The sequence below is a fragment of the Echinops telfairi genome, unplaced genomic scaffold (genome assembly GCF_000313985.2).
Source record: "Echinops telfairi isolate 266 unplaced genomic scaffold, ASM31398v2 ScPeMD7_27;HRSCAF=92, whole genome shotgun sequence".
Classification (NCBI taxonomy): domain Eukaryota; kingdom Metazoa; phylum Chordata; class Mammalia; order Afrosoricida; family Tenrecidae; genus Echinops; species Echinops telfairi.
The window spans coordinates 405,748-410,614 of record NW_022103924.1 but is presented as its reverse complement, the minus strand read 5'-3'; the positions used below and the strand labels follow the sequence as shown (position 1 = coordinate 410,614).

The following is a 4,867-nucleotide window of genomic DNA, read 5'->3' as shown; positions in this document are numbered from 1 at the left end:
ACACAAAGGCAAAAATAGACTATAAAATGCTTCCTTCAGCAAGAGGGAAAGCCAGTGATCGCAAAGAACAACCTGAAAGCTAAGTAAACTGAAGCCTCCATATCCCAGAGACTGGTCACAAGCAGGGGAAAGGGAGGAAGAGACAGACCCACTCACAGGGGACCCAGTGCTCCACTCCGTCACCTGCTCTCAGCTAGCCTGAGCCTCTCCACCAAGCAAAGCTCTACCCAGTGTAGTGCTGTTTCCATGCCCCACCAGGAAGCAGCGCCCAACACACTTAGGTACTCTCTCTGTGCCCCGCCAGCAAGCAGCCCCACCCAGGCCCAGCGATCTTTCTTGACCCCCATAAGGAAGCAGGGCCTGACTCAATGCAGCATGAACCATTCAGTTATCTAGTCTCCTCCTAGAAAATGTATTGGAGTGAGACATGTATTTTTGTGCTGCAAAGTTTTTCACAATCTGGACCAGAGCATGCATGCAAGTTGGACACAAAGATACAAGTCCTCCCTGCTGTGCCTCTTCCTCTTCTCTTCTCTTCTCTTCTCTTCTCTTCTCTTCTCTTCTCTTCTCTGCTCTGCTCTGCTCTGCTCTGCTCTGCACTTCTCTTCTCTTCTCTTGTCTCTAACCTTAAACCCTGTTAATGTCATCACTCAGGGCTCTAGAAGAGAGAGGTAAGCTCAAGAGTCAAGTCACTGGAAATAAGGCTCCAGAATTGGTTGAATCTGCTGTCTGCAGTCTGCATTTCTCTCTTCACAGTTGTGGCTACTTCTCTGAGATTGATCTCTGCCCTGTTGATATTTGAAGCAATCTAGGTAGAAGGTACAAGACTCTTTTTGCTAGGTAGTTGAACATTTGCTACTGTATAATTTTCACAAGATAGCTGGTCTTGTGAAACAGGCTCAAGTGGAACTTTTATTTCCTGTTATAAAGAATTCTGATCCAAATTTCATTTCTGGCTTTGCCCCAAGCTATGTGCCATGGCAAGTCATAAGACCCTTCTCCCCATGCTGCTTCGATGGCAATACTTACCTGCTTTACATGAGAGGCCCAAAGGCCTGTGCTTTCTAGGTCATTCTGTTGGGTTTTCTGTGCAGTACCTGGTGAAACTGACCTCCAACTCCATCCCAAGTGACTGCCTGTCCAATGACTATGTGTACAGCACCTGTTGTGTCAGCATGCACTGTTGTGCAGTCATTGAACACTGGCTAAGTCCCAAGTGTGTCATTCCCTCCTGAAACAGGGAATCACTACAGCTAAAGTGAGTGCTGCCTGTAACCCTCAGCCTTTTGGAGTCCGAGGCAGGCTCTTAGGTAAGGATTGTCCTTAGGGTGAGTAGTGTTGGGGTGGAGGTGTACAGAAGGAGTTTAGAACCTCCCATGTGTGGTCTTAGAGACTTGTTGTAGAACTTGGGACTGATGGGCCAACTCTACACTATGTTTGCTTATCTTGTCTGACAATTGTAGACCAAATGTAGATGATCACATGCTGTGGATAATAATCAAATGTAATGTGCTGACTTAGGGAGTCTGGGATCCAAAGTTCTGCTGTATAGTTGGAGAATTGTACAAAATCATGAAAGTAGTCAATGCACAACTAGTACCAGTTTTGTCCATTTAAGATAGCCCTCACCATGCAGGTGCCATGTATGGCATTTCCTGATGTTGGGGACACCCATGGTGAGGTTACAGGGAGACAGAACCCCGGAGTGGTGTTAGAAGAGACATACTGGTTTCCAGATTTAGTTTTACTTTTGGTTAGTTTGAGAAAAGACAGTCAAGTTAGATTACATGCCCAGAAGAGTGTCAGCAGTTTGCATGTATTGCCTCCTCATTCATTCTCATTTCTGCCATTGAGCATGTTCCTTGATTTACCTGTTTCAGTTGACTTGGGCTTAGTGGTTCTGGTGACCAGTCCACCGCCTGCAGCATACATGAGGCTTCTCACACACTAGCAAATTGAGCCACTAACACAGCGGTTCTCAACCTGTGGGTTGCAACCCCTTTGGGGGTCGAATGACCCTTTCACAGGGGTCGACCGATTCATGACAGTAGCAAAATTACAGTTATGAAGTAGCAACGAAAATAGTTTTATGGTTGGGGTCACCACAACACGACGAACTGTCTTAACGGGATGTGGCATTAGGTAGGTTGATTTCTCCCCCGGAGAAAAATGAGATTGTCTGCTTCAGTAAAGATTTAAGGTCTCAGAATCCCAAAGTGGCAATTCTGTTGTCTTATAGGGTCATTGTCAGTATGTGGTCCCTATCAGTCTAATTGACTTGATGGCCAGTGGGTGACATTCTCCTGATGAGAGCTGGGATGTGGGCCAGGCCAGCTTGCTCTTAGGGTGAGCTGCAAGTAGTATGTAAGTCTTGGGTGGCATTAGATGCAGCAACCACTTTTTCTGTTGAGCTCCTCCCTTCTTCCTGATCCCTGGGTGGGTGGTTGGGGGTGAGGTGGGGCTGAATTAGCCAGAACAGGAAAACAATTGGACCCAATCACCAAATAGCCCTGCTATTTAAAGGGCAAACAATGGGGACAAACTTGTCTCATGACATGCATGCTGGGACCTGGGGGGAAAGTTCTCTGTGGAGCTTTGTCCCAGACTGCTGAACGGAGCCTTGTTGTGGTATGAGAGGGTGGCGGAGCAGCTGTCCCCTTCATTTCCTGCCCTGAGCCTAGCCTGCGGTGGACAATGAGCCATTAAGAGCGATTCAGTATTAAGGCAGATGCAGCCATCAGGAAGCCAAAGTACCTCTACTCCCTGAAGCCAGGGATGCACAGGGGAATCCTTGGGGTCAGGGCGCATCCCACTAGCCTGGTGAGTGCAGCCCCTGAAGCTAGTGCAATCTCCAAAGGTAGCACAGTGGGAATGGATTCAGCTCAGGGCTCCCAGGTAAAGCCAACCTTGGTACTTCAGGAACAGAGCTCTTGTTATATTTCGGTACCCGGCTAGATAGGTGGGTATGTTTTCCATGGCTGGAGAAGGGCGGTGGTTCCTTCCCTCCCAGGAAGTGAATTGAACCCTAATAACCTCATCCTCTGTCGGATCTGAAAGAAAATCATATTTCAGTGAAATTGGATTTACCCCAAAGTTTTCATTAATTTATACTTTAAAGATAGCAGCACACACAGATAACCTTCAGTGAGAAATCTGTCTCTCTGGAATTTGAACAGGATTATAGACTCTGAGATGAGGAATGTGGCTTGTTGATATTGAATGTTTCTGTTCTTTTGGGTGGGGTGGGGTGGGGGCAACTGATTAAACGTCCACACATAAATATCAACACAAGTATTAAGCTGTGTTTTTCTTGGCTTATTCCAATGGATTGTGACTTGTAAAGCTAGTCATATTATCTTATTGTGACTATTGTATTCAAAGTTTGCGTTCTTGCCCTCTGTTCAGAAGCAGAGGGAGAGCCATGGGTATCCAGTGTGCCGAGTGGATTCCTGGCTTTGAACCTATGTGAGGAGTTGTGGCCTCATAGTGGGAGCATCCAGCCCAATTCCCAGATACTCAGTGGAGTCACACACAGGCAAGGCTGGGGCAAGGAAAGGTACAGGTGGAGCCCTAGAAACTTTGTATCTACAGCCCCACCAGCTTTTGCTTTTTTAAGTTTAATTAAGCTATAATTAACATATTGTACAATTCAATAGGTAAGTCATGTCAAGAAGGGTTGTCCAGTCATTGCCACAATCAACTTTGAAACTGTTCTTTTGTACCCATTCATGTTGTCTCTCCATTTCCCCCACCCACCCTTTCTGTGTTCTCACGCAATCATTAATCAAGCTATTGTCTCCATTTCTCTATACAGATAAACATACGAAACAAAGGGTAAGCAGCCAATAAGGACCCAGCCACCATGACCATCTGAAACAAAGACTGCAATCTAAAAGAAAGCAGAGAGGTCATCTCTCTCAAATCATGGGGCTGTGTGATTAAAGTATGCTTTGCTTATCAAATCTTTGTTCCGTTTTAAAAAATAAAAAGGTTTATGAGAAAATGAAATGAAAAGATCATAGAATTTTTTTCATGAGGTTTTTGAAACCACCTTGTACAATCAGATTTTATAAAAATCCAGCCAGGTCCAGTGTGGGGAATGGAATGAAGGGCAATGCTCTAAAATGGAAAGAAATCTGATTCACCCAGAGACAGACACGAACCTTTCAAGTTCAGAATTGGCTAGCAGGAAGTCATCAAGGACTTTGAAGAGGGCACGCCCCAGATGAGCTTGGGGCCCAGGGAGAAGCCTACCTGTACCCTTGATGTGGCATATGGAACCACAGGCCACCCTGGTGTCATCTCTCCCTATGCTACCCTCATCTTTGATGTGGAGCTGTTCAACTTCAAGTGAAGGCTGCTGCTCACCCTCTTAGGGCTCTTGATCAGTGTGCTACTGTTGCAGCCCCATGGCACTCCCCGTTCTATCAGCCCGTGTTGCTCTGTATGTGTGTATGCATTGTTCCCATGCATCTTTTTTTTCTTTTTAAAATTATTTTATTGGGGGCTCACTCGTACAACTCATATTCTTCTCCCATTATCATGTTCAGCCTTCATTTGGGTTTCGGTAATTTCTCTTTGTTACCTTGCCCTTGATCAAGCCCTACCAGGCCTCCTACACCCTCCTCGCCATCAATTTTGGATCACTTGCTGTTCCCTTGTCCCTGGGGTTGTTTAACACCCACTTCTTTTCCTCCACCTCCCCCTCTCGCATGTCCCTCTGGAACACATCAGTCCCCTTGTTTTCTCCTCCAGATTGTTTATACCGGCTATCTTATCTAGATAGGTCTGCAGACAAAAAATATGCACAAAAACAAGACAGAGCAAAACAAAGCAACAAAGGAAAACAAAACAAAACAACAAAAAA

At 45.7% G+C, this 4,867-nt stretch overlaps 1 pseudogene; it reads left to right on the top strand.

Annotated features, from left to right (window-relative positions):
• The first annotated feature begins 4,114 nt into the window (after positions 1–4,114).
• LOC115869466 lies at positions 4,115–4,354 on the top strand (annotated as a pseudogene).
• The last annotated feature ends 513 nt before the right edge of the window (positions 4,355–4,867 follow it).